At 44.3% G+C, this 26,016-nt stretch overlaps 1 protein-coding gene and 1 pseudogene across 5 annotated transcripts in view; one reads left to right on the top strand and one right to left on the bottom strand.

Annotated features, from left to right (window-relative positions):
• Window positions 1–26,016, top strand: part of LOC126457244 (ras-like GTP-binding protein RhoL) — a 345,853-nt gene that overhangs the window by 165,070 nt on the left and 154,767 nt on the right. The gene's annotated exons all lie outside the window — the stretch shown is intronic.
• Window positions 7,358–7,475, bottom strand: LOC126459377 (5S ribosomal RNA; annotated as a pseudogene).

The following is a 26,016-nucleotide window of genomic DNA, read 5'->3' as shown; positions in this document are numbered from 1 at the left end:
GTCGTTTATGCACATTTTGTAAACCCGTACCTTAAGATTTCTAACTTGTTCAAACAATTAGACAGCCGAGGTATCACAAGACGAATACCTACTGTTTCCAGTGCTACACAGAGAACGCTCACTTTCGATTACGGAGCGAAAGCAGGACCTCTCACATCTCCAGCGAGCGAGATTTAGTGAGGCAATTTATTTGTAGTGTGGAGTGGCGAGATTCATATCTCCGTCGCTTATCTGTTTTACGGTTCCTTGGTTTCCGTGAGCCACTTGAGGAGACTAAGGAAATCCTGAAACAAGATGGTTCAAATGGCTCTGAGCACTATGAGACTTAACATCTGAGGTCATCAGTCCCCTAGAACTTAGAACTACTTAAACCTAACTAACCTAAGGACACCAGACACGTAGCGTTCGCGCAGTTCCAGACTGAGACGCCTAGAACCGCTCGGCCACAGCGGCAGGCCTGAAACAAGACAATGATCGATTTCCTCCTCAGCTCTTAACAATGGGACGTTGTCAACTCATATCTTTAGTCCGCAGCTCCTGTCTAGTGGTTAGTGTTGCTGCCTGTAGATCACGGGGTCCCGCGTTCGATTCCCAGCCGTGTCAGAGATTTTCTCCGCCTAGGGACTGGGTGTTTGTGTTGTCCTCCTCATTTCATCCTCATTCGAGAAAACAGCGAGATCACACAGTCAAAAGATTGTGAATAACAACGTGGTTGAGCGCCTCACAAATCAAAATCATCATCACCACACCTTTATACTCTATGTTCCTACTAACCTGAGAGTGGCGCCGTGATCCCCCATCTTACTTTTTCGGTATGTCCTACAGCATGAAGTGTTGTTGGTCACTTGCTTGTGGACAGGTGCGACATACACTGAAGAGCCACAGAAACTGGTACACCTGCCTAATATCGTGTAGGGCCCCCGCGAGCATGCAAAAGTGCCGCAACACGACGTGGCGTGGACTCGACTAATACCTGAAGTAGTACTGGAGGGAACCGACACCATGAATCATGCAGGTCTGTCCATAAATCCGTAAGAGTACGAGGGGATGGAGACCTTTTGTGAACAGCACTTTGCAAGGCATCTCAGGGATGCTCAATATGTTCATGTCTGGGGAGTTTGGTGGCCAACGGAAGTGTTTAAACTCAGAAGAGTGTTCCTGAAGCGACTGTGTAGCAATTATGGACGTGTGGGGTGTCGCATTGTCCTACTGGAATTGCCCAAGTCCGTTGGAATGCACAATGGATATGAATGGATGCGGGTGATCAGACAAGAAGCTTACGTACGTGTCACCAATCAGAGTCGCATCTAGACGTATCAGGGGTCCCATATTACTCCAACTGCACACCCCCACTTCATAGCTTGAACACTCCCCGGCTGACATGCAGGGTCCATGGATTCACGAGGTTGTCTCCATACCTGTACACGTCCATCCGCTCGGTACAATTTGAAACGAGACTCGTCCGACCAGGCAACATGTTTCCAATCATCAACAGTCCAATATCGGTGTTAACTGGCCCACTTAAATCTTGATAACCTGCCATTCTAGCAGCAGTAACCGATCTAACAACTGCGCCATACACTTGTTTTATATAGTCGTTGCCGACCGCTGCGCCGTGTTCTGCCTACTTACATACATCTGTATTTGAATACGCATGCCTATACCAGTTTCTTGGGTGCTTCAGCGTATAACTGGCTAATTGTGGCTTTCCCCTCTTTATAATGCTACAGTGGCATTTATAACTGTTATTATTCTATCGTGAGACTTTGCATAAAATCCTACTGAAACTACTTCCGTGTACCAAAGCATTCGGAAGGAGCCTAGAGACAAGTGGGTGTTGTAACGTAGCGATTTCTTAAGTGTTCTCGTTTTGTAACATATCTACGTCTCTGTCACAACGCAGATCAATTGAAAATGTTCAATGAACATAATATTCGGTGAACATTAATGTATTAGCAGCAGCATAGATGGCGTTTTATATACGCCTTATTGGAAAGTAAAGTATCACCCATTATTTATAACAAGCCGGCACGACTGCAGAGCGGAAATGAGCCGTAGTCAGCTTTGCAAATCGCACCAAAAATACCTGGGGCGCCCGGACTTGTCTGTTGTCGCATTCCTGAAGACGCGTGTGTTTATTAGGCGCCGTGATTTCTCTGCCGAAGTCACGATGATGCACGGAGTAACTGGACTTACGAACGTAGAAGTTGGGATCACAATAAGTGTATAGATGTGCAGAACTGGAAACGATCTCTCCACAGAATGGGGTGGCACCGTCGTTTCCGGCTGTGAAAGACAACAGTAATTGGCGGAGGGCAGATTCTCTGAAGCTTTGAGGTATCATTAGTGCTCCGGTCATTTCTTTGGGTGATGATGTAACTTCCCTTAGAGTTAGTTTATTGCAGACTTGTAACATCAGGGCACTGCATACGGTAAATAAATGTCGTGTGACTAGGGCCTCCAGTCGGGTAAGCCGTTCGCCGGGTGCAAGTCTTTCGATTTGACGCCACTTCGGCGACTTGCGCGTCGATGGGGATGAAATGATGATTATTAGGACAACACCCAGTCCCCGAGCGGAGAAAATTTCCGACCCAGCCGGGAATCGAACCCAGACCGTTGCGATTGACAGTCTGTCGCGCTGACCACTCAGCTACCGGGGACGGACACTGCATATGGTGAAAAGTGACAACAAACAGTGTGCCGAATCGGACTTTGAACGCGGATCCTTAGCTTTGGCGCGCAATGCGCTAACGACTGCGCTAGCGAACGTGAGTCATGGATCAACTCAAAGCTTGGATTTGTCACGGATTTCTACTGTCTCCTTCCAGTTTGTTGGTAATATCTGATGTAACTCGTGATATTTTCAAACGCGTGTTTCGTTGTAATAAAGCTTTTAGTATGCGAGGATCCCGATCAATGAAACCGACTGCCTATGCCCCCCTTCAGGGCTGTGGTGTATGTACTATTTTCTGAAAAAGTCTGTCATGGTTTTCTCACAGTTTAGCGATTGATGATATAAGAGGAAGTACAGAAGTTCTCGGTATAACTCGAAGATGCCGTAGAGCTATTTCCTTTTCCGCATACGTGTTACGCAGTAATGTAACTCACTGTCAGCTTGATCTGCGGAATAGATGTGTTTATATACCTCTTTAAAGCAGTGATAATGTGGGTGATTCATTGAAAGGGTTTGTTGGGTGCGTGTAAGTTTGAGAAAAGAAAAGGCTACACAGATGCAGCTCGACCCAGTCAATATACTTTCATGGACTTTGTTCACTTAGAGAAAATGGAAAGAGGCGCAATGTGTCTTACATGCTCAGAAAAATATGTATACATTATAGATATAGGTGAATAAAATACAATATTTACAAGACTCAAGAGGGGACAAAAAAATAGGATACCCACAGAGAAGTGCTCGGGATTAAAAATACCGCCGGCCGCGGTGGCCGTGCGGTTCTAGGCGCTCCAGTCCGGAGCCGCGCTGCTGCTACGGTCGCAGGTTCGAATCTTGCCTCCGGCATGGGTGTTTGTGATGTCCTTAGGTTAGTTAGGTTTAAGTAGTTCTAAGTTCTAGGGGACTGATGACCACAGCAGTTGAGTCCCATAGTGCTCAGAGCCATTTGAACCATTTTTAAAAAATACTTTAAGGCAGGGATGCAGTCTTTCTCAACTATTGTTCAATCTATAGATCGCAGTAGCAACCGAGGAAATTAATGGAAGTCTCATAAAGTGGCTTAAAATTCATGGTGAAAGGGTATCAGTGATAATATTTGCTGACAACGCTATTGTTTGTGAAAGTAGGGAAAAATAGGACCTACTGAGTGGAAGTAACAGTATACTGAGCCCAGAACATGGGTTGAGAGAAATCCAAAGAAAAGCTAAATAGAATGAGATTTTCACTCTGCAGCGGAGTGTGCGCTGATATGAAACTTCCTGGCAGATTAAAACTGTGTGCCCGACCGAGACTCGAACTCGGGACCTTTGCCTTTCGCGGGCAAGTGCTCTACCATCTGAGCTACCGAAGCACGACTCACGCCCGGTACTCACAGCTTTACTCCTGCCAGTACCTCGTCTCCTACCTTCCAAACTTTACAGAAGCTCCTTCGGTAGCTCAGATGGTAGAGCACTTGCCCGCGAAAGGCAAAGGTCCCGAGGTCGAGTCTCGGTCGGGCACATAGTTTTAATCTGCCAGGAAGTTTCATATCAGCGCACACTCCGCTGCGGACTGAAAATCTCATTCTGGAAACATCCCCCCCCGGCTGTGGCTAAGCCATGTCACCGCAGTATCCTTTCTTTCAGGAGTGCTAGTTCTGCAAGGTTCGCAGGAGAGCTTCTGTAATGTTTGGAAGGTAGGAGACGGATACTGGCAGAAGTAAAGCTGTGAGTACCGGTCGTGAGTCATGCTTCGGTAGCTCAGATGGTAGAGCACTTGCCCGCGAAAGGCAAAGGTCCCGAGTTCGAGTCTCGGTCGGGCACACAGTTTTAATCTGCCAGGAAGTTTCAAAAGCTTAATAACTGAAGATAAGTGGACATGAAATTAGCACCAAACTTAGCTTGAAAATTGGACGGCCATGTAGTAGACGAAGTGTGCATAATCTACCTTGGAAGCAAGATAAGGCGTGGGGGACGGGGAAAGAAGAAAATTAGAAGCAGACTAGCACGGACAAAGACAAAATTCCTTGCCGAATGTAATATAATAGTATCAAACTTTGGCCTTAATTTAAGAAATGAATTTCTGCGAATTTGGTTTAGGAGCACAGCAGCGTCGGTAAGTAGATCTTGGACTGTGGGAAGATCGGAAAAGATGACAGTCTTTGTGTTTATAGTGTGGTGCTATAGAATAATGTTGAAAGTTAGGTAGACTGATAAGATGGAAAATGAGGAAATTCTTCATAGAATTGGCGAGAAAAGCAAGATGTCTATTACGCTGACTAGAAGAAGAGGCTGGTAGAACATACGTTAAGCCGATAGCCGGCCGAAGTGGCCATGCGGTTCTAGGCGCTGCGGTCTGGAACCGCGAGACCGCTACGGTCGCAGGTTCGAATCCTGCGTCGGGCATGGATGTGTGTGATGTCCTTAGGTTAGTTAGGTTTAACTAGTTCTAAGTTCTAGGCAACTAATGACCTCAGAAGTTGAGTCCCATAGTGCTCAGAGCCATTTTAACCATTTTCGTTAAGACGATAGGAACCAGCTTTCATAATATCATAGGTAGCCATCGAGGGCAACACATATAAGGTAAGACAGCAATAGGAACATACAACCAAACCTCAAGGACGTCAAATGTAATTGCTATCTTGAGATCAAAAGATTGGAACAGGAAAGGAAGTCGTGGCAGGCCACATCAAACTAGTGATGACGCAAGAACTAAAATAAAATACAGATTTGGTGCCATGGAGACATTGCAGTTGCTGTTTCATACGAGACATGTGCATGTTAGATAGGAGCGAAGATATTACTGCATCCTGCCTCGGCTCCCTGAGGACTGTGCGACTGCCACAAAGCCTAATGCATGCCGAGCAGGATGTTTATATCGCACTGAGCTGCACTGTTGACTGCATTAAGCGTGACCTATCTTTCCACTGGCCGAGTTGTGCTTCGGGCTACGCTGCTCTACCGTGAACTGGAGTGTCCAGAAGCAGACATTTTCTTTTGTGGTTCGCTACACAGTGTGTCTCGGTGGCGGAGGGGGGGAGGGGGGACAATGCATGCTCAGGGGTTACTGAAATGTTCATCTGTAGAAGCGCGGCTCATGACTATGTAGTATATTTCGAATGGTTTGTGTGAGAAACACGTGTAAATATTTATTATGGTTATTTTAATTAACGTTTTAGTTGTCTTTATGTATTTATTTATTTGTAGAGTGACGCAACCAGCCACTATCGTCAACGGCCGCGGAGTTCACAAGATCCAACATGGATAAAATAACATATATTCATCGGGTTACAAATTTGAAACAGTTCGTGATACATTTTGAATAATTCACAATAAATATAACATAGTTCACAGTTTTAAACAGCTTATATGTTCGATAAGTCCACCATGAACCTCGGTGCACTTTATTACACGCAGATGCTGTCCGGTTCCTTCTCCTGGTGCATCTGTATTACTTTATGAGGACGTCAGTGTTCCTTACGTAGACTTACTTACTCGGTCTGGTGTATGCAGATTTTGTCTGTAAACTTCTGCCTTTAGTCAATACCAAAACAAAACTCTAACCGTGTCAGATCAGCAATTTTCATAACTTGAAAATGGTAATAACACGACCGATCCACTCAGTAGGGAAGTCGCGATTGAGATGTTGCCTTTCATGTCCTCGGTTCTATAGCCATTACCAGCCAATACTTCTTTATCATCTCGTCCATGACCATATTAAAAAATACCTTGTCTGATACCACTATTAACTGGTATACAGCTAGTTAACCTGAAAACAATTTTCACGTGGATGTAGTTGTTGAATAAATATTTTCAACTGTTTTTATTAAGTTGGAAGTAATGCCTCGACCGTACAGCAGGTTTATCACATCTGTAAACAAAACCCTACCTAAAGCCTTGAGTGATTCAATGAAACACAGGTAAGTAGATCTGTTGTATTCAGTGAACCTTTCTACAAACTGTCTAACAATGAGTACTACTTCTGTACATGTCCTACCGGATCCTCTGCAAGGGTTGTAATTTTTTAAAATTTTATTTCATTTATTTCTGTTATGTGTTTAAGAAATGAACTGAGTAGATCTGTTGTTACTGTGTTCAGTTCGAAGACTGGTTTGATGCAGCTCTCCATGCTACCCTATCCTGTGCAAGACTATTCATCTCAGAGTAATTAGCGCAACCTACAACATTCTGAATCTGCTTACTCTATCCATCTCTTGGTCTCCCTCTATGAGTTTTACCTCCACACAGTTCCCTCCAGTACTAAATTGGTGATCTCTTGACGTCGCAGAATGTGTCCTATCAACTGATCTTCTAGTCAGGTTATGCCTCAAATTTATTTTCTCCCCCATTCTTTTCAGTACTTCCTTATTAGTTATATGATCTGCCTATCTAATCTTCTGCATTCTTTTGTAGCACCACATATCCAAAGCTTCTGTCCTCTTCTTGTCTAATCTGTTTAATGTCCATGTTTCACTTCCATACATGGCTACTAAACTAAACTCCATCCGAATAGGCCTTGGGAGGCCCGACGGTACCGACCGGCCGCCGCGTCATCCTCAGCCCCTAGGCGTCACTGGATGCGGATATGGAGGGGCATATGGTCAGCAAACCGCTCTCCAGGCTGTATGTCAGTTTACGAGACCGGAGCCGCTAATTCTCAGTCAAGTAGCTCCTCAGTTCGCCTCAAAAGGGCTGAGTGCACCCCCGCTGCCAACAGCGCTGGGCTGCCCGGACGGTCACCCATCCAAGAGCTAGTCCAGCCCAACAGCGCTTAACTTCGGTGATCTGACGGGAACCGGTGTTACCACTGCGGCAAGGCCGTTGGCCCATACATGCCTACACACCATACAAATACCTTCAGAAAAGACTTCCTGGCTCTTAAATCTATACTCGATATTAACAAATTTCTCTTCTTCAGAAACGCTCTTCTCGCCTAGTCTTTCCCTCAGCAACAACTGATTTAATTTGGCTACTGTCCGTTTTCCTTGTTTTGCGTTTGTTGACGCTCATCTTATATCCTCCTTTCAAGACACTGTCCATTTCGTTCAAGTGCTCTTCCAAGTCCTTTGCTGTCTCTGACAGAATTACAATGTCATCGGCAAACCTCAAAGATTTTTATATCTTCTCTCTGGACTTTAATTCCTAATCCAAATTTTTCATTGGTTTCCTTTACTGCTTGCTCAATATGCAGATTGAATAACATCGAGGTTAGGCTACAACCCTGGCCCACTCCCTTCTCAACCACTGCTTCCCTTTCAAGCCCCTCGCGTCTCATAACTGCCGTCTGGTTTCTGTGCAAGTTCTAAACAGCCGTTCAGCCCCTTATTTTACCACTGCTAACTTCGGAATTTGAAAGAGAGTGCTTCAGTCAGCATTGTCAAAAGTTTTGTCTAAGTCTACCAATGCTATAAACGTAGGTTTGCCTTGCCTTAACCTACCTTCCAAGACAAGTCGTAAGGTCAATATTGCCTCGCGTGTTCCTACATTTCTCCGGAATCCAAAGTGATCTTCCCCGAGGTAGGCTACGACTAGTTTTTTCATTCTTCTGTAAAGAATTCGTGTTAGTATTTTGCAACCATGACTCACTAAATTGATATTTCGGTTGTATCCATACCTGTTAGCACCTGCTTTCTTTGGAAGTGGGATTATTAGATTTATCCCTCTGTAATTGGTTGGGACCTTCTTATCTCCCTTCTTGGACATGAGAATAGTGACTGCAGTTCTTCATTCATTTGGAATTTTATTGCGAATTATGACATTATTAACTATCTTAAGTGTTCAGGTAGCAGATATCCTCCGTACTGTGAAATAATTAATTAATCAATTAATTTAAAAAACGCTAGATCAGAGTAGGTGGTCGGTACGATTCTCACTAGCACACTCATGAGCATCTAAATTAAAGACACCAACTCAATTCTCTCTTTCACACAATGGGTCGCGCAATGGACTACAAGAGAAGCAAAAGCGTTGGCGAACTGTCCTGATCCATATCGTATGAATCTCAGCTCACAACTCAAGGAAATAGGTCGTATCTAGGTCCAAGATACGGTGCAAATTATGGTTGACGTTAGGTGGAGGGAAGTGGGGATGGGTGCAGGGAAGTACCCTCAGTCCATGATGTATTCCTCAAACAATTGTGACACATCTCGCTAGTGACAGAGTGGAGCATTGTTTTGCCAAAGAGACAGGTCACTGTTCGTTCCAAATTAGCCTACTCTGTTGCTGCCAAGTCATCCACTGTCTGGTAGTCTCGACAATGCGTGTCATTGCCAGCATTGATCTTGCCTCCGAATTGTTTGCGTGAAAACTCTTAAAGGATTTTTTTTTTTAAGAAATGCACTTTATTCACATCCTATATCTTTATACTTCACGTGTACATATTTGCAGCCTTCTGTCGCTAGAGACCCGACTTGTAACATATAACATGGCGGTGTAACGTAAGTATGTAGGTGCACGGGAAACACGGTGCTGCAATATACTTTCGTGTTCGAAGAGTTCGTCCACCCATGGAGCACCCACTCCTTCAGCATGACAATGTCAGACCACACACGAGCGTTGCGACGCCTCCAAAAATCCGACGCCTTGGGTTCACTGTCATCGATTATCCTCCAAGCAGTTCCCACTTGGCCCCATCCGATTTTCATCTGTTCCCAAAAGTTAAAGAACACCTTCGAGTATCTCACTTTGATAGTGACGAAGCGGTGAGAGCAGAGGTGAGGTGTGGCTCCGTTAACAAACACCCTACAGTGACGGAATCAACGAAAATGTTCAAATGTGTGTGAATTCCTAAGGGACCAAACTGCTGAGGTCATCGGTCCCTAGACTTACACACTACTGAAACTAACTTACGCTAAGAACAACACATACACCCATGGCCGAGGGAAGACTCGAACCTCCGGTGGGAGATTCAAATGGCTCCGAGCACTATGGGACTTAACATCTGAGGTCATCAGTTCACTAGAACTTAGAACTACTTAAACCTAACTAACCTAAGGACATCACACACATCCATGCCCGAGGCAGGATTCGAACCTGCGACCGTAGCGGTAGCGCGGTTCCAGACTGAAGCGCCTAGAACCGCTCGGCCACATCGGCCGGCCCGGTGGGAGAGTCCGCGCAATCCGTGACATGGGGTCTTAAGTCGCACGGCCAAACCGCGTGGCACGGAATCAACAAATGGGTCTCTTATTGGCAGAAATCTGTTGATCGTCAGGGTGACTATGTTGACAAATAAATATCTAAACATGAAGAATTAAGATGCAGAATGTTAGTAACATTTGTTTTATTTAAAAAGCTTTATGAGTTTTCACATAAAAAATTCGGATGCATTACTTTTGAGCGCGCTCTCGTAGTTGGACGACTAATAATTGTTATTGCCGCTGGTATGCAAAGATGACGATACGATACCTCACTCGCAGCAGTATAGCTCGTCCGTGCTATTGGACTCCAAACGAAAAATCCATTAGAAAATGCAAACAGAAAATCGATTGTCAACAATAGGTTCAAACTAACATGTTATAAATGAGTGAAAACTTGTTAATTTACTTTGCTATTAATACTAATTTATCGTTACCGCGCAAATACTATCGCGCCGTTAGCACGGCGTCTGTGGTAATCGGCGAGACGCCGTGGCTCCCAACCGAATCCACCCAATGGATTTAAAAAAACGACGAGGGCCGGCGTGCCGGCTAGCCTCTATGTGATTCTTAGGCGGTTTCCCACAACCGACCAACAAGCGAATCCATGGCTGGTATCCAAGCCCCGCCACAGTTACGCGATTGCCTAACATTTCAAAAAAGGTTCTCACACTTTCACATAGGATGACACTAGATGCGGCCAGATGTGGTACAGAGCTCCCATCCTGGCGAAATGGGCGGGGAGGGTGAGGGAGGGAAGAGGTGGCTACAGGGTAGCGACAGGAAGGGCATCCCGCCACCCCTTACCACTAACATAACATGCCGATCCTGTGGATATATGGCATAAGACCAGAAAAAAGAAGAAACAGTAATAATTTTTTATCGTAGCGCAGTGGTTACAGATAACAAGTATTGAGCCAGTGCCCCAACCAGCAGTGTAGAAAACTATTGCAATGACGAGAGCAGCCAAAACTGCGTACTGCTCTGTAGTACGTCCAGGCAAGAGAGTTTATTGGCGAAATCTAGTGATAAAACAAGCGCTGGGGGACAGGTACACTCCAGCGGTTTAGTATCTTCGTCGACAAGTATTACGTTCATTATGAGATGAAGTAGTCAGGCACAACGCAGATAAATTTAGATCCCAATTGTAATGGATACTGCCGGCCACGGTGGTCTTGCGGTTCTAGGCGCTCAGTCCGGAACCGCGCGACTGCTACGGTCGCAGGTTCGAATCCTGCCTCGGGCATGGATGTGTGTGATGTCCTTAGGTTAGTTAGGTTTAAGTAGTTCTAAGTTCTAGGGGACTGATGACCACAGATGTTAAGTCCCATAGTGCTCAGAGCCATTTGAACTATTTTTTTGTAATGGATACTGCAACCAGCGACTGAAACGTCCCCCTATGTTTATCGTAGCTTCTAATTTCTAGAACTCATCGCCATATTCCAGACCCACAATTGTCATGTTACACTACTGTCCATTAAAATTGCTACACTAAGAAGAAATGCAGATGATAAACGGGTATTCATTGGACAAATATATTATACTAGAATTGACATGTGATTACATTTTCACGCAATTTGGGTGCATAGATCCTGAGAAATCAGTACCCAGAACAACCATCTCTGGCCGTAATAACGGCCGTGATACGGCTGGGCATTGAGTCAAACAGAGCTTCGATGGCGTGTACAGGTACAGCTGCCCATGCAGCTTCAACACGATATCACAGTTCATCATGAGTAGTGACTGGCGTATTGTAACGAGCCAGTTGCTCGGCCACCATTGACCAGACGTTTTCAATTGGTGAGAGATCTGGAGAATTTGGTGGCCAGTGCAGCAGTTGAACATTTTCTATATCCAGAAAGGCCCGTACAGGACCTGCAACATGCGGTCGTGCATTATCCTCCTGAAATGCAGGGGTAGAGCCACAGTTCGTAACACATCTGAAATGTAACGTCCACTGTTCAAAGTGCCGTCAATGCGAACAAGAGGTGACCGACACGTGTAACCAATGGTACCCCATACCATCACGCCGGGCGATACGCCAGTATGGCGATGACGAATACACGCTTCCAATGTGCGTTCACCGCGATGTCGGCAAACACGGATGCGACCATCATGATGCTGTCAACAGAACCTGGATTCATCCGAGAAAATGACGTTTTGCCATTCGTGTGCCCAGGTTCGTCGTTGAGTACCCCACCGCAGGCGCTTCTGTCTGTGATGCAGCGTCAAGGGTAACTGCAGCCATAGTCTCCGAGCTGATATTCCATGCTGCCGCAAACGTCGTCGACCTGTTCGTATAGATGGTTATTGTCTTGCAAACGTCCCCATCTGTTGACTCAGGGATCGAAACGTGGCTGCACGATCCGTTACAGCCATGCGGTTTAGATGCCTGTCATCTCGACTGCTAGTGATACGAGGCCATTGGGATGCAGCACGGCGTTCCGTATTACCCTCCTGAACCCACCAATTTCATATTCTGCTAACAGTCATTGGATCTCGACCAACGCGAGCAGCAATGTCGCGATACGATAAACCGCAATCGCGATAGCCTACAATCCGACCTTTACCAAAGTCGGAAACGTGATGGTACGCATTCCTCCTCCTTACACGAGGGATCACAACAACGTTTGACCAGGCAACACCGGTCAAGTGCTGTTTGTGTTTGAGAAATCGGTTGGAAACTTTCCTCATGTCAGCACGTTGTACGTGTCACCACCGGCGCCAACCTTGTATGACTGCTCTGAAAAGCTAATCATTTGCATCTTCTTCCTGTCGGTTAAATTTCGCGTCTTTAGCACGTCATCTTCGTGGTGTAGCAATTTTAATTGTCAGTAGTGTACTTGATTTCCCGAGAGTTAGGTGGGAAATTTGGAAACTGATGTAAGTAAAAAAAATATAAACGCTTCTACTAAATTGCTTTTTTGGGGGTAGGGGCGGGGAAGAAAGTGCGGAGGGTGACATGCCCACAATCCTCCACCCCCCAACTTCCACCCCCTTTCCCCCTGGATCCGCGCCTGTGTAAGTGCTGCCCTGAGACGGACAGGTTGGAACAGATGAGGAAGTCGTGGCGAGCTGCATCAAACCAGTCTGAAGTCGCGTGACAAAAAAAGGCGTGTTAAGTGTAGGTGCAGCGTCTCGCGCGGCGGGTCCTGGAGAGGAGGCCGGCCGGCCGCTCTTCGTGACACACAAACAGCGCCGTCCAGATTGGCGGCTTCCTGCCCGCTGACTGGAATGCAGCTGCTGCCCCACTTGATAAGCCAGACCCTCCCCCTCCTCGCCACTCCGACGCCTCCGGCTCCGCGTCTGCGGAAAGGCAGGCAAGGCGAGAGCTCCATTGTCTGCGTGGCGCGGCGCGGCGTCGCGACCCGCCCACCGTATCTCGCCGCCTGCCCGCTGCCCGCGCTTCCTGCAACAAGGCGCCGCGCTTAGCGTTGGAACTGAACTCAACACTCCAATATTTTTCAGTTTTATTTTATTGGCCTCTGTGTATACCAATACAGCCAGTTCAAATTTACGAAGCTGTCTTGCCACAACGTAATTTAAAACGCACATTTCACTGCCATTAAAGACAACACTTAAATAAGTAAAAAAAGAAAAAAGGCATTTCAGTCTTTGATCGCTATTTTTTATTTTCGATAACTGGTTTCAGGCTATCTGATCGTCTTCCGATCTGCTGTTAGATAAAGTAACTACAATATGTGGTATGCTGGCATTTAATACATTCCAAAATTTCTTTTTGTAAACTAAGAAAGTTCTATCAGTAACTATATCTCTCTTGTTAATTATATTTTAACTTTATCTAACAGATCGGAAGATGGGCTGCTATGCTGAAACCGGTTATCGAAAATAAGAAATAGCGATCAAAGACTGAAATGCCATATTTTTATTCAAAGAACGATCGCGGCGATCCCAATAAGGCAATCATGTCTAGTTTTGATAAACTTAAATAACTACAGTGACCAAAATGTGTGCACATATTACGTTAACAACCGGGTGCGTGAGCGCACGCGCGCGCGCGCGCGCCCGCACACACAAACACACACACACACACACACACACACAAAACTGCCACCAGTCACTATGAAAATATTAGGTTACCAGCTGTTCCCAATCATGCGTTGCTGTGGCTCTGGTTAAATGGAAAACGAAAAAAAAAAAAGAAAAACCACGCATGGGAATTGGATATTACGCCCTAATCTTCTCCATCCCCCTGCTTGGCTCTGACCACTTTGGGACTTAACATGTATAGTCATCAGTCCCCTAGAACTTAGAACTACTTAAACCTAACTAACCTAAGGACATCACGCAACACCCAGTCATCACGAGGCAGAGAAAATCCCTGACCCCGCCGGGAATCGAACCCGGGAACCCGGGCGTCCCCCTGCTTGTCTCCATCTCCTCCTCCCCCTCTCTTTGTCCATCTCCGCATCCTTCCCTTTTCTCTATCCACACGTTCTCCCTCCTCTCTCTCCAGCTCCTCCATCTCGTCTTCTATGTCAATTTCCTGCCACCCCTCTGCCCACCTCCTCTTCCTACCGGTCTCCGACCTTGACCCTTGTCTCTTGTTATTGCATCTTCAGATAAGCCAATAAGCCATAAATACAATTTTCCTATTTGCTAACAACGTTTGAAAATACAGGATGGTGCAGTTAAAATTAGCCGGCCTCCTGTTTGAATGCGAATGCAAGATTTCGACTTCAGAAATAAACAGTCAGTTTTACACGATAATCGACTGTTAGCGTTTTCTATTGGCATTCATCTCCTTAGATACCCCGGAAGCCAGCATACGGTGCCTGGCGGAGGGTACCCTGTACCACTACTTTTCATTTCCCCTGCTGTTCGCCGTGCGGGATTAGCCGAGCGGTCTCAGGCGCTGCAGTCATGGGCTGTGCGGCTGGTCCCGGCGGAGGATAGAGTCCTCCCTCGGGCATGTGTGTGTGTGTGTGTGTGTGTGTGTGTGTGTGTGTGTGTGTGTGTGTGTGTGTGTGCGTTTGTCCTTAGGATAATTTAGGTTAAGTAGTGTGTAACCTTAGGGACTGATGACCTTAGCAGTTAAGTCCCATAACATTTCACACACATTTGAATATTTTTCCCCTCCTGTTCCACCCGTAAATAGAGCGAGGGGAAAACGATTGTCTGTACACCTCCGTATGAGCCCTAATTTTTCGTATCTCATCTTCGTGGTCCTTACGCGGGACGTATGTTGGCGGTAGCCGAATCGTTCGACAATCAGCTTCAAATGTCGGTTTCCGAAATTTTCTCAATAGTATTTCTCGAAAAGAATGACGCCTTCTTCGAAAAGAACGTCGGTAACAACTCTGGCAGCTCGCCTCTGAATTGCTTCGATGGTACGATGCTTCGATGGGGTACGATGCTTCGACCTGGTGCGGACCCCAAACATTCAAATGGTTCAAATGGCTCTGAGCACTATGCAACTTAACTTCTGAGGTCATCAGTCGCCTAGAACTTAGAACTAATTAAACCTAACTAACCTAAGGACATCACACACATCCATGCCCGAGGCAGGATTCGAACCTGCGACCGTAGCGGTCGCACGGTTCCAGGTTGTAGCGCCTAGAACCGAACGGACACTCCGGCCGTCCCCAAACGTTCGAGGAGAACTCAAGAATAAGGTTGCACCAGTGCCCTATATGCGAACTCCTTTACAGGTGAACCACTCTTCCCTAAAATTCTCCCAATAAACCGAAGTCGACCATTCGCCATCCCTACCACAGTTCTCATACGTCCATTCCATTTCATATCGCTTTGCAACGTTACGCCCAGATATTTAAACGACTTGACTGTGTCATGCAGGATACTAGTGATACTGTGTCCGAATATTGCATGTTTGACCTTCCTACTCATCCGCATTAACTTACGTTTTTCCACATTTAGGACTAGCTGCCATTCATCACACCAACTCGAAAATTTGTCTAAGTCCTCTTGTATCTTCCTACAGTCACTCAATTTCGACACCTTACCGTACACCACGGCATCATCAGCAACCAACCGCAGTCTGCTGCCCACCCTGTCCGCCAAATCATTTATGTACACAGAGAACAACAGCAGTTCTATCACACTGTCTGTGATGAACACACGCTATCGAGTTCTGGGTTCGATTATTTAAGAAGTCTTCGAGCCACTCACATATCTGTGAACTTATTCCATGTGCTCGTACCTTCCTTAACGGCCTGCATTTCAGTTTACTCCATCAGTGAAGTTAGACGTTTCTCTTTTCGGTCTGCGAAATAACTTTCTCGATAGGAGAAAGAATTGAAATTATGGAAGCATATGTGAAAACAGATTCCATCAAGGAAACTCGCGAAATTTTCAGGGCCAAGTATCCTGATAGCGGACTGCCAGCAAAGAGAGCAATAGAGAGACTGCAAAAAAACCGACGCACCTACGTATCTGTGCAAAACGTAAAACGACAGAGAATTCCTTCAGTTCGCACACCACTAGTTATTGCAGACTTTAGTTGAAGAATTATAAAGAGCCCGCGGAAGTTTACACGTAAATTGACCCAAGAGGCCCTTGTAAGTAGGAGGAGTTGCCAGCAGATATTGAAAAGTCTTAATTGGAAGCCATATCGCGTGACGATTTTGCGCAGCTATGGGAAGATGACAGCCAGAAACGTGTAGATTACTGCACGTGGCTTTTGAATAACATCAACGATGGTTTGTTGGAAAATGACATTGGGAATAACAGGCCACGATCAACGAAAAGCGATTAAGTTACGCGTAAGGTTAAGCCATTAAGCTACAACTACAGACTTTGCTGTCATGTGAATTCACAGAGCACGAGGTGCTGAGCAACGGAAAGCCCTAACATTGTTTGTCACCAACCACTCCATGATGGAAAAATCGGCGTTAGTGTGGTGTAACAGGAACGCGCATCATTACACCGGTATTTTTTGACACTGCCCTCTACATGGTTTCATATATGAAAACTTTTATACGCTTTGCCCTCAACTCATTGAATATGAAACACAATAATGCTTCTTCAAGCAAATGGGGCAACATACCCACGTCTAAGGTATCCCTGGAACGAGTCCATGATGTCTTCACTGAGGAACGAACTGTCAGCAAACATTTATGGCCACCACGTTTGCGGGATCTAACAACATGCGATTTTTTTCCTATCGGGAGACTTGGAGAGCATGGTCTATGAAATTAATCCACACACAATACGGGAACCTAAAGACAACATCAGTCGTGAAGTTGCCGCCATCGATATCCAAACTTTACGCCGGGTGTATCTGAATATCCTTAGACGTGCACATCTGTGTATTGATATTGCATGGAGTCACTTTCACCATTTTTTATAAATGTATTTTTAATGATAAGTCCATTTCAGCTCTTCGTTTCTGTACTTTTATCTGTGCCACACTATATGTATATTAAAATAGGTGTATAAAAACGCGTGTATTCGAATGCAACGTTTTCTCGTAATTTCGAAGCAATTGGTGAAGAACGCTCAGACATTTTAAGTTTGGAACAAACGGAAATTTATATATAGATATATATAAATTTTTGATTATTACTTATATATTTACATATTATATGTGGCACCTTAAAAGCCACATAAAAAGGCGCCTATACCAATGCAACGTGTTTCAAAATTTCAAAGCAATCTCTGAAGAACTTTCGGAGATTCACGATTTTGTACAAATAAACATTTACATTCCTATTTGTGTAGATTCACATAAACTTGTTGTCGGGCCTTTTCAGGCTCGTTTTCATAGGGGGAGGGAAAAATCATAGTTTCGTAGCGTCATACTATGACCCGACTGTAATATCTCGGTATATTCATTATGGGTGACCAACTGCATTTGCGATTTAAATTTATATTTGGATATAAATATGCAACCAGTCTCTTTTGATCTTTGATAAAATTCACTGTGAGATTAACTAGTTTCAGAGCCACTCCAGGGTCATCATCAGATTTTCTGATGTGCAATGTGGGACGCAAAACTGGACTTGTTTAAGATTTTGAGACGAAGGGCGTCCACTTTTTCTTTGTAATGGATTGCAAAATTTCTCCCTGTTTGTCCCGCATAAGACAAGAACAGGAGCATGTGAGTTTGTATGTGCCAGACTTTTGATGTTGCTCTCCAATGGTTTTATTATTGTGAACAATTTTATTTTGTAGATTGCGGAAGGATATTTTTATATTATGTGGTCTGAAAATAATTGCTATTTTATATGTCCGATTGAAAAGGAATGGGAGACTGGCAAATTTTTGCATTTCTCTTTGAGCTTGCAAAGGTGATGGAGGTTTCTGTAACTTACTGAGAATATTTTCGACTTGAGCGTTTGAGGGAGGTATTATTTCGGGCTATATATTCAAGTATGTCCCTTCCTTTACATGCATCTCCTCCGCTGATGGGGATGCAGAGCATACGGTTCACAGCTGACCTGGAGACACTGATTGCACGGTGGTTTGAACGGCGTGACGTGTTGTTACTGGCAACAACAGCTTCTGTGGCTTTTCTGTATAATTTGAATGTATGCTTGTTTTTGTGACTAGAAACAGTCATATCAATGAAATTTTTCTTAAGTTGTCTGATGTTCAACTGTGAATGTGATATTCATTGCACCAGTTAGGTTAGTCAAAATGTGTGTGAACTCCTAAAGGACCAAACTGCTGAGGTCATCGGTCCCTAGACTTGCACACTACTTAAACTAACTTATGCTAAGAACAACACACACCAATGCCCGAGGGAGGACTCGAATCTCCGGCGGGAGGGACCGCGCAGTCCGTACATGACGCCTCAAACCGCGCGGCCACTACGCGCGGTTTAGGTTAGTCACTTCTTCTTTTGGAGAAGATAAGAAACACTTTAATCTATTGCAGCGACATATTGCAGCGACAGATATTTATACAAAAAGTGTGACGGAATACGAATTCCTTTTCGGTTATAGTGAAAATAGATAAATCTGTGGCCAACAGCCAACTAAAATGAAAACTGCCAGGTGCATACTAACTACAGTGCCATCCATACTGTCGCGGTAATAAAAAGGAAATCGTACATCGACACAGCTTGCCATATAACTATCACTCATGCCGACAAACCAAAGTGTCTCCTACTTTGTTGACGCAGAGCCAGTACACAGCTTCACCCTATAAAAATAAAGACCTAACTTTTGTATGTTCATCTCAAGATGAGCTTGAAAAGGTGCGAAATCTAGCTTACGAGAATAAACAAATAATTTCAAAGTGGCTGATAGTCGTTTTCTGAGTGATTATATTTTTTAATACCAATTTTTAAAAAGAATTCTACAAGCAATTTATCTGCCGAAACACCACAGAAAATTCGCCTGAGCACTCTCGGGAGGAAGTGTCATGAACTGCCGTCGTCTGTTGAACTGTAACGAAAATGCACTAAAGATGGCTATTGATAGCCGAAATTTAGATATGCAGGTGTAATAAAAGTTAATGGGGTTGCGACTGCCGGCCGCTGTGACCGAGCGGCTCTAAGTGCTTCAGTCTGGAGCCGTGTGACTGCTACGGTCGCAGGTTCGAATCGACTGACTGCTGTGTACCTCTCCCTCCTTGCGATCTACGGTCGCTGTGCACATCGGTTCCTGATATGAATCAAAGTTTCTTAACTCCCAGAAGGGACACCCATATATATATATATATATATATATATATATATATATATATATATATATATATATAAAATTACCCCATCAGTCTAATCTCGTTGACCGAGCGAGGTGGCGCAGTGGTTTGACACTGGACTCGCATTCGGGAGGACGACGGTTCAGTCCCGCGTCCGGACATCCTGATTTAGGTTTTCCGTGATTTCCCTAAATCGCTCTAGGCAAATGCCGGGATGGTTCCTTTCAAAGGGCACGGCCGACTTCCTTCCCCATCCTTCCCTAATCCGATGAGACCGATGACCTCGCTGTCTCGTCTCCTTCCCCAAAACAACCCAACTCTAATCTCGTTGTTGGTTTGAGTGGGTTCTGGTTTTGAAGTGGGAGACGTAGAAAGGCGTTCTGCATTATGAGGAGCTCTTCTGCAAAATTTCAAGAGTCCAGTTCTTGTTAAGGAACATATAACTTCCTTCAGCAAAAACCTCCCACAAAGACCACGATAGTTAAAAAATTCAGGTTGTAGAAAGGAGTACAGACAATAGTTTTATACATGTACCGTTTGCGAATGGAAAAGGGAGGAAAAAATATTTACGATACACCATGTACAGTCGATCGCACGCCTTTCGGAGTAGAAATATAGGCCTACATGTGCAGTTCCTTAGAGGTAAAAAATCGGTACCAAGCAGTTCACATCATTTAAAGAGCCTTGCTGGTACGCACTTACGACAGAGTAGATACGTCCAATAGAAATTATTCTAAACATGTAGCCTTTGCGGGCAGCTAGGTCTGTCAGCAAGCACCTAGGAGACGATGGCAACCTTTCGTGTTATTCATATCGACATTCTATGTAGAGCCTCTTTTTTCTCTTAGCGCATTTCTGCTTTTTGGGACTCCGACAATTTGGACACTGGGTATTAGTAAATTAAGTTTCTGTAGCGACATGCCGTTAATGACACAACGCCTTTTGCCCAGGGAACTCGTGTTTACCAACTTATTGTGAACTACGTATTTTCTATTATGTGTTACTTCGTGTTGTAGTTGTTTGTAAGTCGCATCTCTGTACGTTATGTGATGCTGTAACGTTTAGCTCAATAACGACGTTTTGTGTGACATACATTCCTTGCAACTGCTGCTCTTGTTTTGATTCTCGGAATCATCCCCAGACGACTGTTAAAATGTTTAGGATCACACAATGTAGTTGACCCCGGTAACGTTTCTGTTGATAAATCTGCTGTCGGAATTTAGTCTACTTGTCAGATTATTTTCTGTAGCTGTTGGAATTATTCTGCACTCATTACTCGTTTTAGGAATAAACAGTCGCTTGGTTTTGCCATAAAGACCTGATATCGGCCGTACTATTTCTTTGGTTTACTGTTAAATATCGCCCGTTTCCGCTTACGGCTGAAAAAATTAGTTTTATTTTAATGTGTTGCTTTATTTGGTTTACATTCCGCTGTCTCCATATATTGCTACGTCAATAAATGAATGGATGTTGTGTGGCTAGGGCCTCCCGTTAGGTAGACCGGTCGCTTGGTGCAAGTCCACTTCGGTCTCCCAGTCTCTGAGCGGAGAAAATCTCCGACCCAGCGGGGAATCGAACCCGGGCCCCTTTGCTTGGCACTCTGACGCGCTGACCACGTTTTTTTGTGTTTGGTCGTAGCGGCCATCCCACGTTATCTGTTGAAGTTCGTTGTTGATCCCTTCGCTCAGTTTTTTTATTACAGAGACCAGCCAGCTCTAAAAAAATGGTTCAAATGGCTCTGAGCACTATGGGACTTAACTGCTGTGGTCACCAGTCCCCTAGGACTTAGAACTACTTAAACCTAACTAACCTACGGACATCACGCACGTCCATGCCCGAGGCAGGATTCGAACCTGCGACCGTAGCGGTCACGCGGCTCCAGACTGTAGCGCCCAGCCAGCTCTCTGATCGAACACGCTGAGCTACCGTGCCGGCACCCCTCAGCTATCGAGGCGAACATGTAACTGATACACTGTTTTCGGTAGTTGTGATACGTGAAGTATTCTGATCCCGCAAGTGTATGCTGAAACCATCCAAAATTTTCCTTCGCGTTATACCCATGTGTCCGTCATTTGGCGTGATTGAGGTTACTGTTGCTTATCTCTCGCTTGTTACTATCAAAATAATAATCTACCGTGGTTTCTGGGTGGCATAACGCTCACGTAAAGCGGAGATTACTTGGGCACTGGTGTGGCTGTTTAATGTGGTCTTTCTCTGCATGCCTTGGAAGCACAGTGGAAAACAATCAGAACGTACCGGCGCGCTGAACTCCTTAACTCCAGTGAAAATACCAGAATGTAAGTCAATGAAAACATGGTTTGGTTGTTGTCCTGTGGCTAATGAATAATTTTCAAAGGCCAAATTAAATTTTTTTGCCAGAAATAAACTATTTGTAGTTGTATCCATTTTTGTCCGTTTTCCTGTACGTGCTTCATTAGTATCCTATATAATTATTATAATAGCAGTGGTGAATGCACGTACTGTAATTACTCTAGCTATTATATTTCTGGGTTACTCGGTCATCGGCTACTTTCTAGTCCACTTGCTGATCACGTGGTTCGTCTGTAGCTTGTTTTCCGCATGGAAAAACAGCTATTTACTGAAGTGCCAATCAGTGAGAATGGTGGCGCACGTTATCCAGTTCAATTCCTGAAACAACCGTGAAATTCTTTAGTATTTGTTAGAAGCGTGAGTGCACTTGGAATGTACAACATCCTGACTCAAAAATGGCTCTGAGCACTATGGGACTTAACATCTATGGTCATCAGTCCCCTAGAACTTAGAACTACTTAAACCTAACTAACCTAAGGACATCACACAACACCCAGCCATCACGAGGCAGAGAAAATCCCTGACCCCGCCGGGAATCGAACCCGGGAACCCGGGCGTGCAACATCCTGACTATTAAAAAAACTAAATACTGATATGCAGACAGTTTAACTGTTGACAGATGCTAAGTGAAAATCGAAAATCAAGAAAATATACAGGTTATAGTGAAGATAGCGAGCAATAATAGAAAGCACTGAAGCTCAAATAGTTATAGGTACAGAAAGCTGGCTAAAGCCGGAAATAAGTTCATCCGAAATTTTTTTCAAACGACCTAACAGTGTTCAGAAAGGATAAATTAAATACAGTTGGTGGTGGACTATTTACTGCTGTCAGAAGTAGTTTGCCTTGTAGTGAAATTGAAGTAGATACTTTCTACGAAATAGTATGGGTAGAGGTTATACTTGACAATCGGACTAAACTTACAATTGGATCGTTTTACCGACCCCCGACTCAGAAGATATAGTTGCTCAACAGTTCAAAGAAAACTTGAGTCTCATTTCAAATAGGTATCCCTATCATACAATTATAATAGGTGGTGACTTCAATCTACCCTCGATATGCTGGAAGAATTAAAAGTCTGAAGCCAGCGTTAGGCATAAAACGTCTTTACAAATTGTACTGAATGCTTTCTCAGGAAATTAGTTTGAACAATTAGTACATGAGCCCACTCGAAGCGTAAATGGTTGCATGGTTGCGAAAGCATACTTGACCTCTTAGCAACAAATAATCCTGGACAAAAAGAGAGTATCATGACGAATACAAGGTAGTTGCTGCTACGCTGAATACCGTAACACCCACAACCATCAAAAAGAAACGCAAAGTACATCTATTTAAAAAAACTGATAAAAATTCTCTTAACGCCTTTTTAAGAGACAATCTCCACTCCTTCCGTTCTGATCATCTAAGCGTAGAAAAGATGTGGAATGATTTCGAAGAGATAGTATCGACGGCAATTGAGAGATATACCACATAAATTAAAAAGTGATGTACTGTTCCCCCATGGTACACGAAACGAGTCAGATCGTTGTTAAAGAAGCAACGAAAAAGCGTGCCAAATTTAAAAGAACGCGGAATCCCCAAGATTGGCAAAGTTTTACAGAAGTTCGAAATATGGCGCGTGCTTCAATGCGAGACGCTTTTAATAATTTCCACAACGAAACTCTGTTTCGGAAACTAGCAGAAAACCCAAAGAGACTCTGGTCATATATAAAGCACGCCAGTGGCAAGACGCAATCAATACCTTCACTGTGCGATAACAACGGTTAAGTCACTGATGACAGTGCCACCAAAGCAGCGTTATTAAACACGGCTTTCCGAAACTCCTTCACCAAAGAAGACAAAGTAAATATTCTCGAATTCTAATCAAGAAAAACTGCGAAGATGAGAAACATAGTAGATATCCTCGGTGTAGCAAAGCAGCTTAAATCATTTAACACAGGCTAGGCTTCCGGTCCAGACGGTATTCCTGTCAGGTTCCTTTCAGAGTATGCAGATGCAATAGCTCCATATTTAGCAATTATATACAACCGCTCGCTCACAGAAAGTTCCGTACCTAAAGACTGGAAAGTTGCTCAAGTCACACCAATATCCAAAAAGGGAAATAGGAGTAATCCGCTTAATTACAGGCCCATATCACTAACGTCGATTTGCAGTAGGGTGTTGGAACATATACTGTATTCGAACATTATGAAGTACCTCGAAGAAAACGATTCATTGACACATGGTCAGCACGGATTCAGAAAATATCGCTCTTGCGGAACACAACTAGCTCTTAACACTCATGAAGTAATGAGTGCCATCGACAGGGGATGTCAAATTGACTCCATATTTTTAGATTTTCAGAAGGCTTTCGATACCGGTCCTCACAAGAGTCTTCCAACCACACTGTGTACCTATGGAATATCGCCTCAGTTGTGCGACTGGATTCGTGATTTCCTATCAGAAAGGTTGCAGTTCGTAGTAATAGACGGAAAGTCATCGAGTAAAGCAGAAGTAATATCCGGCGTTTCCCAAGGAAGTCTTGTAGGCCCTCTATTGTTCCTGATCTATATTAACGACGTAGGAGACATCTGAGTAGCCCTCTTAGGTTATTGCAGATGATGCTGTCATTTACGTCTTCTAAAGTCGTCAGATGACCAAAATGAATTGCAAAACGATTTCGATATGATATCTGTGTGGTGAAGTTATTCACATGAGTACTAAAAGAAATCTGATAAATTTCGATTAAGTGACAAGTCACACAAGTCTGAAGGCTGTAAATTCAACTAAATACTTAGGGATTACAATTACAAGTACCCTAAATTGGAAGGATCACATAGATAATGTTGTGGATAGACCAAACCAAAGACTGCGATTCATTGGCAGAACACTTAGAAGGTGCAACAGATCTACTAAAGAAACTGCTCACACTACACTTGTCCGCCCTATTCTGGAGTATTACCATGCGGTGTGGGATCCGTATCAGGTGGTACTGACGGATGATATTGAAAAAGTTCAAAGAAGGGCGGCTCGTTTTGTACTATCGCGAAAAATTACCTCTGAATACTCAAAGAACTGTGGCTGACGCCCGAACAACAGGGACTTATATGCATTGAGAATAAAAAATAGCGCACTGAGACTGGCTAGCTACTAGCCGAAACCTGGATTTGCGTAATAAAATCTAAAAAGTACGACTTATTGCTGCACATGCAGTCGCTGAGAACATCCACTTTCCGAATTGAAGGTAACCTGATGTCTTTCGGTGGGGATATCGAACGACGATTCACGCAGTACATGTCAATGAAGAAACATCTCTCCTCATGTGAGGTGTGGAAATGTGGGAGGCAGTATGCGCTATACCAGGTGTTCCGTGTTCCGAATTTACTGCAGCGATGAGCTGACGCCAGTAATTACGTGGAAAGTGAACTCTGCCAACACTTTTTTTTTGTAATCAAATCAGGCGTAATGAACAGTCGTTCGAAACTGGCACTATGGTTGACAGTTTCATAACTAGGAAACGATATACCGGGTGGTTATAATTAAAGTGCAGCTAGTCACATAGGTCCAGAGTGTGTGTAACTGACATATGGCAGCGCAACTTGGTAGATGTTCTAATGCGTTAATGCGCAACCAATTTATGTTGGGAAAAGTTAGTTCGTGCTTTGGCCACCGGGTGAAAATCGGGTACTGCTATAGAAACTGCAAGAAAGACGTGTAGAAACGTTTCCATATGTAATGTAATAGGAACTGGACCTGGGAAGAAAAGGTCAAACAAATAAGAAAGGCATAATGTTGATGCTATTATTAACCGCCGCTTTCACAGTTTGTTCAGTATGAGTACCAGAGATGTCGACGACATGTTGCATCCGTAAAACGAGGTGATCAAAAGTTGCTCGCAGCAATTACGTTGGAATCTGAGCCACTGTGTTCCTGTATACTGGCTTTCAGATCAAGTAGAGACCCAACGTGTGCCGGGTAAACGCGTCCTTTAGACATCCTCAGAGCTAGTCGTGCAGTCGTCTCTGTAGACCAGTCAAGCCCTCTGGGTGTATTCTCTTCAATGAAGAACGGACCGAGAATTAGGTGATTGTGAATCCACAGCAATCAGTCACATTCGGCCAGTACAGTGGCTCTTCCTTTAATGGTACCCTAAATTCAGCAGATCTGTGTATTCGCTGCATCCCGTAGTGTAAAATGTGGCTTGCCGCTCCATAGAATATTGTCCGGCCACATGTCATCAACTTCCCTCCGAGTCAGAAACCGAAGAGCAAATTCGGAATGTTGCTGCGGGTCT

This window comes from Schistocerca serialis, chromosome 2 (assembly GCF_023864345.2).
Source record: "Schistocerca serialis cubense isolate TAMUIC-IGC-003099 chromosome 2, iqSchSeri2.2, whole genome shotgun sequence".
NCBI classification, from domain to species: Eukaryota; Metazoa; Arthropoda; class Insecta; order Orthoptera; family Acrididae; genus Schistocerca; species Schistocerca serialis.
The sequence above is the reverse complement of the archived record's forward strand: the minus strand, read 5'-3'. Positions and strand labels throughout refer to the sequence as shown.